Here is a 12,513-nt window from a genome sequence, read left to right as displayed (position 1 = left end):
TTCCATGTATTCGATAATATCTCCTTATCTAACTCATTAAAAAAAATATGCGTTTAAGTTTTAGATAACTTCCTTAACAGTTAAAATCTCTGTCAGCTAATCGAAACTTTCAGGTAAGGAATCAGGTAAAGGTCGCTGGAGACCACATCTGGTGAATATAGTATGTTGATAGCTCAAACAAGCCAAAGTGCTATTCGGGAATTTTTGCCTTGGCGACAACCGAAGTATGAGTTGGTGCGTTCTCCTGATGGAAAAGCACTTCTTCTTCTCTATATGGGGTCGGAAACCTCTCCGCGACTCACTTAAACGATTGGCAAACAATAACTTAGTAATCTGAATGCCTGAAATTTTAATGAGTCCCTTTTAACGCATGCGCAAACATATATCCCATCTTTCGTTGAAGAATGCGACCATCTTCATGTTGAGGTGAAAAAGTTTTCAGATCACCAATGTAAGTAGATTTATCATGGGTTTACAGCCAAATATCTCAGACTACCGACCTCAGAGTTAAACAACAATATTATAATTAAGTAATTAATGCTTAAGTGTTAGGAAGTATTGACTAATTTGTATCATTAGGATATGGGAAATATATATAAACTATTCCGAGGAATTTAAATGAAATATCATTTTACTATCGAGGCCCATAGAGTTGTACTGGCAGGAGCAATGACAATTGCTCATGGAGGGTGACCTTTGCCTGATAAGTCGAAGGTTACGATACAGACGATATGTAGTACGCGCAGCGTCTGTTCTTCAGTGAGGCGGCTGCAAAGTCATTTGACCCGAGTGGGACGTCCATTGAATGATGGTGTCACGTTAAAAACTCTATTAAGGAAGTGAAGGGGAAACCACCTCAAATATTAATGCTAAGATTTTTATGATAGACAGTACAGAGAGAATGAGTTTTGCGACTATGGGACTCGGCCCAATCTGCCGTGTGTCGTGGCTGGCAGCGGGAGATGCAAGGCTTCCGCGGTCGTCATATCACGAAATCCTCGAAAAGCAATATTGACAGCAGCATCACAGAAGACCAAATTAGTTTGAATAAGAACTTGGAATGTTGGAACAATGTTGAGGGCAGGAAAATTATAGAATATTAAACGATAGATGGAAAGAGAAATCATAGATGTTTCAGGTCTATGCAAGGTGAGTTGGAAGGATAACGGGGATCACTAAGCACTTTTTAAAATGTAAACACACCAATCGCCTGCGAGCGTTCGTTCAGGCTAGATCGTGTTTTTAGTGGAACTCTGCCGAATGAATCGGTGCTAGCGCTAAATGTAGCGAACGATTGAACAGCGGCACTCCATCAAATTTTGTGTTGGACTGGGGAAGTCGGGTACGGAGACGTACATGCTTTTCCAACTGTTCAAGAATGAAAGCATTTCACAAACTGCAGTTTTTAAATGGCACAAGCTCTTCAAAGATGGTTGAGAAAGTGTGGAGGACGAGCCGAGCCGAAGTGTGCGGAAGATCGTAGATCGTTTTGGCATTGATGAGATGACAGTGGACACCATTATCACCGAAAATTTGGTGCTGCGACTGATCTGCGCTAGACTTGTCCCGAAGGTCTTGATGGACGACCAAGAGTTTAGTCGAGTGTCTGCTTGTGAATTCCTTCAGCAACGCATTGAAAAGACCGTGTCTTTTTGGACGTTTGGACAAAAACAGACTGTTTCCTAATTTCACAAAAGGGAAATCCATCCTCTAAGGACACCACCATGAGACCCTAAGTGCCGTCAAATAAGCTTGCACGCGTACCATTAAAGACCTTCCGGAATCCATCTACCAGGGAGCCTTCGAGTTGTGGAAAAGCTCCTGGCAAAAGTGTATCTATCAAAAGTGTGTATAAGGGGTGTACTTCGAAGAATTTTGAGGCATTCTAGCTGAAATATCTGAAATAAATCTTAGTTTACCGAAACTTTTCCCAATACTTTTTATTTATATCTTGTAATTCAGAGCATTTTTGAGAAAAGAATCTGGCCGGAAGACTTTATTAGAACAGTGTTAGTTCATACTCCAAAAGGGTTAAAGGCTATTTTATGTGAGGACTAAAGAACAATAGGTTTAATTTCTCACCAAGCTAAACTAGTTCTCAGCATCATCAACAAATGGAGAGTAGGGCAAATGAACAGGGGTTGATCAGTTCGGCTTCAGGAATGGGAAAGGTACATGTGATGCCATTGCAGTAATGAGATCATTAATGGAAAGGAACATAATGCAGTCAGGGTATATTTTCCTGTATAGTAGATTTTGAATAGGCTTCTGATAGAGTAAATTGGCAAAACTTATGAATATATAAGATACTTTGTACCCAGCTAGCCACTGCCAGGGTGTGTGGCAGGGGTCGAATACACTCCAAACTAATGTTGACCCAAATGTGACCCTACTGTGGTTGGGCAATGTTATTTTCATCCCTTATCGTTCGTGTAGAAAATGACTTAATGATCATTTCATAAAAAAATGATCTGTTCTGCACCTAATCTCTCCAAATTTATTGACATGATCTCTTCTACCGTAGTATGATGGGGATAATAATACTTTTACAACATCACTGCTGAAGAGATATCCTTCCAATTTATGCAAGAGATTAAATCTGTAATTTAGTGTTCGCTCCATGAGTGATTCCTAACTTGTCTCCTCTAATATTTCGACATTGCATGCGATCCAATTCAGCAATTAGTCCAACTTCCTGAGGATCCCATATACTTGCAGCATATTCTAGATGAGACCTAACCAGCGAAAGATAGCATTTCTCTCTGACCTTTTAATCACATTTGCCTAGTACCTTTCTAATAAATCCTAATTTTTTTTTAGCTTGTCCACATATTCCCCATATGTGTTTCACCCAGGAGAGGTTGTCAGTGAGGATGACACACAAGTATTTAATCGAGTCTACACATTTCATTTCGGTTTTCTGGATGCAGTGGGTGTTCAGGAAGGAATAGCCCCTTTTCCAAAAATTCATCACTAAGCACTTTTTTAAGTTTAATTCTAATGGCCAAGGGCCGCACCTGTGCTTTATAGCATTTAGGGCTTCTGATAAAGCCACTGTATCCTAAGGATTACAGATATCATGGTAAACCACAGTATCGTCGGCAAATAAACGTATCTTGGTAGTGACTACTGAGTCAATGTCCTTAACATTAAGGAGGAATAAAAGAGGTCCGATAACACTTCCCTGGGGAACACGTGAAGAAACTTCTACTGTATTTCAGCTGACTCCATTTATCACTACTATTTGTACCCGACTATTTAAAAAGTCTTTCATCCAACCCAGGACATTTTTATCTATGCCATATGCGTCTGGCTTTGCTAGTAGTTTACTATGAGGTACTTTGTCAAAGATTAATAACTGCAGATTATCGAGGTGTCTCATGATCGAACTAACAACTATATGTCCCATTACCTTGCATGAAATTGATGTGAGGGAAATAGGTCTGCAATTGCTCGGTACCTCCCGGTCTCCGTATTTAAATGTTGGTGCTATAACCGCTGTTCTCTAATCTCTGGGGACCTTTTGATCTACAAGTGACTTCTTAAATTTATAGATACAGTGCAATTTCTGATGCTAGATCCTTAATTTTGACATCACAATTCTTTTCTAACATCCGCATTGTACCATCTAGATTCCATGTTATCTTTTATAAATTTATTGGGAATGAACTTGTTGACTGCTTAGCACGTGATCTCAAGGATCCACATATCCTCAGTATTTTGGTGATTAAAATTCCATGTATCCTCAGTAATTTGGTGATTTAAATTTCACATATCCTCAGTATATTGGCGGTCACATGGCACATCCAGCATTATCCTTGTGTAGGCTTGAATGCTCTGCTTAAGTGGTGAAATTTTTTAAATATTTATGGAAAGAAAACGTTCATACGTTATCACAATCTAGTTGTATTGTGTATGGAATATTATCGCTGCCTATCACCATCTGCAAATATGTACGTGTAGCTGAAAATAGCCTTCCCTTCCTGGTTGTATGCAAATGAATTTTCAGTATTTTTCTTGTTCTCCATCGATACCTGGCTCTGGCTAAGACATGATGATATAAATATTCTACTTGCATCATATCCTTGTGACTCCTTTTCTCCCCATAACCACAAGCATACTGACGAGATACGAATATTTGATGAACTCTCAAGGGGATAAAAGAAATAATTGAAAGTTTAGAACGTCTAGGCCACATATTGACGAGCATTTCCACTAATGTATTGTAATCGAAATCTGCCAGCTGCCACAAAGGTACTTGCCAGGAAGTGTTGTATCATCACCCATTTCATTAATCGGTTATTATTTGTGTTTTTAAATTGAAGAATTGTTTTATTTAGTGTACATATACTTTCATCTTCTTCCGTAATTCCTCGTGCTTCCTTGCTCCCTTATTTCTGGCTGACATGTCTATTCCATTCCTTCCCTTTCCTTGCTCACCTAAATTTCTCCCCTCCATATCACAGTCTTCAACATCACATTGCCAGCCTAAACACCCAGCCCTTGTCTCTCCTGCTAATTGAATTTCTCGCAACGATACTCTTTGCCTTCCCTACATTGGTTAGGTATTCAGTAGATTAGTTGGTTTTCCATTCCTCTCCGCACCCACTATTCAAAGACCGCTAATCTACACTTATTCTCTTGTTTCAATCACCATATTTTCGCATTATGATAAACCACATTCAATATCAAAGTTTTGACTAGTATTTCCTTAACATCCTCACCCAGCATCCCTGACATGAATTCCTTTCTCCATGTGAATTCTACTTTGCCCAGAGCAGTTCTTGTACTTTATGTCTTCACTACCCTGACCATTTCAGTCCAGAGCACTTCCAAGTTAGGTAAACTATTCCACCTCCTCTAGTTTATGAAATACTATTTTAATAGTTAATTTAGCTGTCTTCTTTCTCACAAAAATGCATAATATTTGTTTTGTGTATGTTATTTCTCATCCCATATCTATCGAACTTTTTTTCCACTGTGCTTAACAATGCTTGCGACCTGTTGGTTGACTGAAAAACTAAAGCTTAATCATCCACAAGCAACTTATTTTATGGATTCCCCTCCCTCCCTTGACTTTCATTCTTCTTTGTAGTTCTGCCTATCAGGGGCGTATTAACCCCATTTGCTGCCATACGCTATAGTCAATGTCTGCCGCCCTACGCTGTAGTCAATGTCTGCCGCCCCCTTAAGGAATTACTTTTCTAAATAATGCGAACCAAATTCAATGTGTCCACAAGGTCCTCGCGCCTAACAACAGCAACTAGCAAAAAAAGGAATAGCGTGATCATTCGCAAGACAATTACTAATGTAAACACAGGATTTGTGCTCCTGGCGGCCTATGGTGGAACCTTTTTTCTAAAAAAGAAAACGTGCGGGATTTTGAATCAATATGTTCGCATTAAAAAAAATTGAAAAAACTGATGAAATAAAAATTCCGGGACTTGTGCCGCCCCCTGGGAGCTGCTGCCTTACGCCATGGTGTAGTTGGCGTACTGGTAAATATGCCCTTGCTGCCTATGCCTCATTACCATTTCCTCCACATTTATGTTGAAATGGATCACTGAAAATTAACATCCTAGTTTTAAACCCTCTTCCCTAACATTTCCACTGATTATTTTCCAATATTTTGTTTCAGTTATTATTTCAGACCATCCAAATATGAAACATTCAAAGCACCATTTATAGGTCATTAGTGACATAGCACTACTATATTTTATAACTAGTGGTTTCATGTTGCTTAATTTAATAATCAATTGTTAAAAGAAGGTAAGTGAATGTGATCATTTTCCAACATTGTTTTCACAAGTATATCATTATGAAAAAATAAAAAAGAAACTCGTTTTAACAGTTAAATTATAATTTTCTTCAATCACTGCACCATCTACCTCGGTCATTATAAATAGACAGTACTGAAATATTCCATTCTTACATATTTAATGAATGTATTTCAAAGCATTTTATTGATTAATTGTATAAAAAGGAGTATCCAGTGGGTACTTCATTGGACTACTGACCGAGGGACCAGGGTTCAAATCCCGGGGACTCCTCTGTGCACCTTCAGCTTCACTCATGCTAGGTGTTTTTTCAGTTACTGATCTTCTTGGGAAATCAAAGGTGGCATAGGAAAAGGAGCTGCCCCCCCCCCCACCCATTGTGAATTACACATTTCCTTAGGTTTAGTATTTGGTGAGCTTTACCATTACCTATCATACCAGCCTTTAGGTAGAGCAATGTGGTGATTGAATTAAATTGGCTTACAGGGTAGTTTGATAATTGAAAAAAATAAAAAAAATGCCAACAAGTGCCTCCTTTATTAAATATGGGTCATCTTAAATTTATTCGGATAAATAAATGACTCCTAAATGCGTTTTTCTCATATAAAATTCGCTATTCTTTGCCTGTACATGAGAAACCATGAAAATTTGAAGAAAATAAAAATAATATTTTGGTGTTAAAATTCTTTGTAGGTGAATGATCAGTGATTGCATGTTTTGTGAGTTGCAAAAAATAAGATGGCCCCTAATGATGGAATAATTTAAATATAGCATTATGTTCTAGTAGTATATCACTGCAAGTGGTGCCTCAGTGCTACTTCCATTTAAAGCCAACCTGAAATGATAGTTATACATATTTTAGGTAATTAGTGCGTTTTCCTACTGAGGTTTTATTACTTGCAGTTTAATATTTGTGAAGGCATTATTTTCAAGTTTTGCACAAGTAAACATTTTTACTGGATAAGGGTAGTCAATTGAGCTGGTCAAGAGTAGTAATTTTTTTTCACAGTTTTATTAAAAAAATATCTTCTGTGGTTATAATTTGTTGTAAATGCATTAGACATTTCCTAGGGTACAAAATGAATTCATCGAAATATTCTCAACATGCATTATACATAAAATATTAGAAATTTCATTGTATTACACTTGTAATGAAATGAAGTGATTTGAAAAAGTAAGAAAATCATCCTTAATTTGAAATATCAGAAATGGTTAGGTAAAATTATGAATATGCTATGGCTGCTACACTCCATTATTCATACTGTCTGTATAGATAAAAATCATTTGTTGATACATCGATGTAGCAATTTTATGTACCACATATATTATGTGCCATGCCTGTGGTTGAAAATTCAGAAAGCTACCATGGTCTATTTTTTACCTTGGGATATAATAAAGGACAGGTGTCATTCTTCATTAGGTGATCATTCATTACGATCCCAAAAGAATTGATCAAATATTTGGCAAATAACAAATATTAATAGCAGATCACCTAATGAGTTCTTTCGGATAGAAATTTAAGAATAATAACACCCAATAAAATATGATTGTTTCCCTTCAAAACCTGATTCTAATTCATCCAATCATCTTTTACAAAGTGGACAATATTTCCTCTTGTAAAGGAGCAGCCATTTCCGCTTCATTGATACTACATCTGAAGCCACCTAACTTGTAAAACTATCCTATTATCAAGACATTGCTTTCCTGGGAATGAGTAATTAAAGCTGCTTTTCATGGCAAAGGAAAGAAAGAACTACCAAGCACAGTAATTTTGAGTTACCAAATCATATAGAGAACTAGTGCAAGAAAAACCAACTGGGAAATCTGCAATATGTTAATCCTTGACAACAAATTAAAAAGAACCTATCCTATCCAATATGAAAGACTAAAAGAACATTGTTCCAATAGTCAATGAATTAATTAGAATATTTAAAATAGATTAATTATTTAGTAGTTTATTTAATTATCATTTAACTAATAATTAAGTTAATTAATTCATCTCCTGTGTTCGTCCAATTTCAACAAAACAATCTCATCCACATTGCTAGTTTAGGTAGCATTTTAACCAATTAGAAAACTATTCTTTTGTACCTTAATGTCCTTTTTTCATTCCGCAAACTAACTGCATAAAAATAGAATAAATCGCAAGGGATATGTACGATAAGCGGTAATTTGCTCCTCAATATTCCTCTCATTTGATTGCCCAGTCATGACAAGTGTAAAACTAACACTATCATTTTTTAATGCCCAGAGAAATAACTATGTTAGTATGTTTGGAGACAGGCTGAACTTTCCGGGGGATGTGGGATCTCATGATAAATTTACATTTGCAATGCATGCAGTATCTGCTAAGAGTGGATTTGGACTGACCATTTACTCTCCATATGCAGCCCTTATTAGGAGTTGAGTAGAACTTATGAAATGAATACTTTTTACCAAAAATTCTTCTACATGAAAGCTGCATAGCAAACACATTGCATTCCTTGCATTGCCATTCCGTGGCTCTTAAGCATTGCATTCCTTCTTGCTGAAGGAATGCAATGCTTAAGAGTCACATTTATTTCCAATTTTCGGTAGATCAGCAAGGCAGGGAAATATGGGAAAAACCAATAGTATCAATGAAGTCATTTCTTTGGAAGATGTAAACTTGAGATCAGAGAAAGAAGGCAGAGTTTCATGCTGATTTAAGGAAGAATAGGGTTCTATCGACCACTTTGGGGAATATAAGAGTTTTAGATATTAGACCCATATGATTTCCTATAACATATTTCAAATTTTGCAGATTTTCATTTTCTTACAAAGAATTCCCTTAACTTTCCTATGCATAGACATCACAGCTGAACATCTTATTTACAAAAGTACTTCACATAGCATAATATATTTTCATAGGTTAGTTTAGGGTAACAATGAAGTTTTAATCAATCGGTAAACATACAGGAATATGCATATGTGAGAATATGCAAGAATGAATTTGTTAAATATGAATAAATGGACCACACACACACTCAATCTCATCTAATAATCTGAAAACAAATGATGAACAATGAAACAATGACTAAATGTCTTTAGCATAGTGTATATTATGCATATGCAAACTACAATAAATGAAATGGCTTGCTGAGATTGCATTAGAAGTTTACAGGGGGAGAATGATTGAGATGATTTCAGTTTTCATACAATAAATGGTGATACCATCCACTAGGACAAAGCCTGAAACTAAGAATGCATGGCCTAAGTTAACTATATTTGGTTCAGAGATATTACAAGTCATTGTGTTTTGTTCATACCAAAATATGTAGAGATAAGCCAATTCTGAACTGAGGTAACTTAATCATGGTTGCAAATGGAATCACCTAATTTAATTAAATGTCCACATTGCATACTTTTTATTGAATGATTCATGTTCTCATTCCATCAGTGAATCAATATTGTAATGACTTTGGTGAAAATAAATAGTCCATAAGATATCACTTTTACACATGTCTGCATAAAGATGCACAACAACAGTACTTTCACATCATTATTAGGATCATATCTCCTTCACGATGAACTCTCACTATTTTAGATAACGGCACAAATTTAATTACAGCTTAATATACATGCACAGAGGGTACACTGTGAATCCATGCATCCTCTCCTCTCCCTTTGCATGCATGGGTTCATTCATGTATATTATCAAACACATTTTCCTCATGTATTGAAACAATGTATGACACAAGATAACATTATCTCAATATTGTATTCTTATTTCATAGCATATCAATTCTGATCATTTTCTACTGAGTCTACCCTCTCTCTCTCTCATCTTGCCTTGTGTTTCTAGAGGGTAATCAAAAGTTAATGATGAGCAGTTGGCAATTTAAAGAACGCTTCATTGTTGGTTTTGAGAATGTAGTGCTATTGCCTCAGTAGCTTCCTCTTCATTATTTTTTTCATTTTCCTGTAAGAATAGAAAATTATTTTTAGGTTTGAATATGTGGTCACAGAATTAGACATAATGGCTAGGGTTTAACATTAAATTTACAGAATGAATACAAGAAAAAAAGCATTAATTTGGTTCCTTATAAAATTTGATGAGGTCAAGTCTGTAAACATCCAATTTAATTTTTATTCATCACCTGTGTTATGAAATTTATTCATTAGTGACATATCAAGCAATATGTAAACTAATGCTTAAGAAAAATATACTTGGTAGTAATAATATTTAATCATACCATACCAACATAAAATTAAGAGTAAGGTATCTAAAAAAATGCAATTATACGTGGGTTATTCCATAATTCAATAGAAAATCCAAGAGATGGTGCTTGAGGTATCCAAAAAGGTTTGCTTTTTGTAAAAATTATCTTTCACTAGACTACTCTTAAAGTTTTAGCTATATCCATCTTGTGGTATCATACATACATGGTCGATTGAAGCAACAGACTTTTGTTTATTTAGGAAAATGGAAAAAAATTATTTTAATTCAGAGATTAGACACTCTTATTTAAGGGGTTAGCATCGAAAGAAATCAAAGCCGAGTTGGTTTAAGTTCATTGTATATTTGCTCCTGTGTTTGTGACTGTTTACAGTTGGGTAAATGAATTTAAAGGTGGTGTACATCCACAAATGAAGAATATCATTCAGAATGTCGAGCGGAAATGACTTTCTCTGAAATGATTGACAAAATCCATGTCATGGTTTTTTTAAGTGATCAACGATTCGAAGTTCAAAATAGCTGTGGCCACCGGCATATCACAAGATACAGTGTTTTCAATTAGAAATCCTGACTGAAAAATTGAGGATGCATCGAGTCACTGCCAAAATTTGTGCCTCGCCTGATAACGGCAGACCAGACACAACATTGAGTTCATGTCTGTTAGGAACTGTTTGATTAAGCTGAAGAGGATATAACCTTCTTGTCTAGGATCATAAGAGGTGATATGCCATCAAAACAAAAGTGTAATCTTTACAATGGTTTGTTGAAACATCCCCCCATCCCAAAAAAGCTCGAAAAGTTTGCTGAAATGTCAAGGTAATGTTGACCTTTTTTTTTGATGGAAAGGGGGTTGTGCTTTACAAATGACTACTTTAGGCCAGGCAGTCAGCACGAAGTACTACCTGGGGGTTATGAAATGCCTAAGAGAGAGAATCAGGGGAAAATGACTCAAACTTTTGAATAGTGGCGAATGGTTTTTTCACCACAACAATCATAGTTGGTTATCCCTTCATCATTGTTGGCTCTATCATCTCTCAGAACTCATGAGTTTTCAGCCAAAAACTAGACTGGTGTGCTTCCCTACCCACCCTACTAATCAGACCCATGTGACTTTTTCTGCTCCCAAGCTAAAAATCCTGCTCAAAGGAAAAAGATTTGACACCATTCCAGAAATAGAGAAAAATTAGATGGAGGAGCTTATGAACATTCTTGAAGAGCATTCGAGGACTGTTTCAAAAAGTGGAAACACCACTCAACAAGAGCATACATTTGGAAGGCGACTATTTTGAAGGGGACCTTGACCAATAATTTTTTATTGGAGTATTATTTTTGTTAATAAATAAACTTTGGCAAATTTTTGAACAGACCTTGTAAATGAAATCGTGTGGTTGAGAGGGAGGATGTTTTGGTGCTTTTCCATTGAAACCCTGATGAGTGTCTGTGTATCCTGATGAGTGTGATTGCAATCCTGATGAGTGTGTATGTGTATCTACACATAACTATGGATGAAACATGGATATACTGCTACATTCGAGATACAAAGGGACAGCTGAAACAGTAGGTTTCTTAATGCAATCTGGCTCCGGAGAAGGTGAATGAAAATGGTGAAATTGGCCAACAGCCTGATGGCCGCTGTTTTTTTTTGGGATACATCATCTGCATTAATTAGTTTCAAAAAGGACACAAGATAAATGAAAGAGTATTATGCATCGTTATTGTACTGTTTGATTGGAGAATTCAAGAAAAAACTTCCTCATTTGGCAAAGACAAAAATTTCTTCCAAGTCAATTCATAGGTGCCCACCTGTGTAATTTTGATGGCAACAATTATTACATTATCCACCGTCTGCCCATATTTTGCCCTCTGTAACTTTTTTTTGATTTTCAAATTTGAAAAAAAACTCAGTGGAAAATGATTCATGTTAAATGAAGAAGTCATCACCAAGATAGATGCCTATTATGAGAACACTCCGAAAATCCTACCATAAGGATGGGTTTAAAAATGGGAAAATTGCTTGGAAAAAGGATATTGAGCTAAAGGGAAACTATATTGAAAAATAAAAACAAATTACCCAAAAAATATTTTTTTTCTATGGGCTTATTGAATGACCTAAGTATTTAAATACATATGCAATGCAAACAAATATACAATGGTCACCAGTTGAGTGATGAGATTATGTGTGTGAAAATTATGACAACTCTTCTTGGTGCCTTGAAAATTCTCAGACCATTTGCAGATGCAACCAAAAAGGATAAAAGATATGACAATTCAAGCTGTCTGTATTTGTACATTTTCTATTCTTCTTTCAATCTCTCCATTCAATACTTTTATTTTAAGTACACAGGCAATGGATAGATGGCTAATTTTAATGCATTAATTTTCACCCAATAAAATTGTGAAAGCTTTTATTGTATAAGGGGGTATGGTAAACTTGGTAAACTCATAAAAAACATTAAAAATAATTGGCATAGAAACTTAATATTTATTTGTTATTCTTTTGACTTCTCTACATAGTCACTATCCAGAGTTATACATTTC

This window comes from Hetaerina americana, unplaced genomic scaffold (genome assembly GCF_022747635.1).
Source record: "Hetaerina americana unplaced genomic scaffold, ioHetAmer1.1.p SCAF_9, whole genome shotgun sequence".
Classification (NCBI taxonomy): domain Eukaryota; kingdom Metazoa; phylum Arthropoda; class Insecta; order Odonata; family Calopterygidae; genus Hetaerina; species Hetaerina americana.
The sequence above is the reverse complement of the archived record's forward strand: the minus strand, read 5'-3'. Positions refer to the sequence as shown.